Below are 613 nucleotides of genomic sequence, written 5' to 3'. Positions count from 1 at the left end.
ACAAACTAGTCAGGGGGGACCAGCAGGCACTGGGGGAGTCCCTGTTCCCCCGAGCACTACCAGGAGTGACTAGGAATAACAGTCACAAGCTGGCAGAGGGTATATTTAGACTAGACATCAGGAGGCGCTACTTCACTGTCAGGGCGGCTAGGATCTGGAACCAATTTCCAAGAGAAGTGGTGCTGGTCCCTACTCTGGGGGTCTTTAAGAGGAGGCTAAATGAACACCTTGCTGGGGTCATTTGACCCCAGTTCTCTTTCCTGCCATGGCAGGGGATCAGACTTGATGATCTGCTCAGGTCCCTTCCAACCCAACCAGCTATGAAACTATAATTGCATTCCATCTCAGAGGAAAGGCAGCAAGAGGGGACAGCAGCTCCCCTTGCTCTGCTCTTGACCTCCTGAGGCCAAAAAGAAAGGCCTTCAAAGGTTGGAGTGTGGGATTCCCCTCCAAGGAGAAATACTCTGCACTGGTCTGGTACTGCAGGGAGGAAACCAGGAAAGCCAAGGCTGCGACTGAACTCCAACTAGCTTTGAGTATCAAGGACAATTAAAAATCCTTTTTCAGATATGTGGGGAGCCGGAGGAAAAGCAGGGGCAACATTGGACCCCTG

This window comes from Alligator sinensis, unplaced genomic scaffold (genome assembly GCF_000455745.1).
Source record: "Alligator sinensis unplaced genomic scaffold, ASM45574v1 scaffold1632_1, whole genome shotgun sequence".
Lineage (NCBI taxonomy): Eukaryota > Metazoa > Chordata > Crocodylia > Alligatoridae > Alligator > Alligator sinensis.
The sequence above is the reverse complement of the archived record's forward strand: the minus strand, read 5'-3'. Positions refer to the sequence as shown.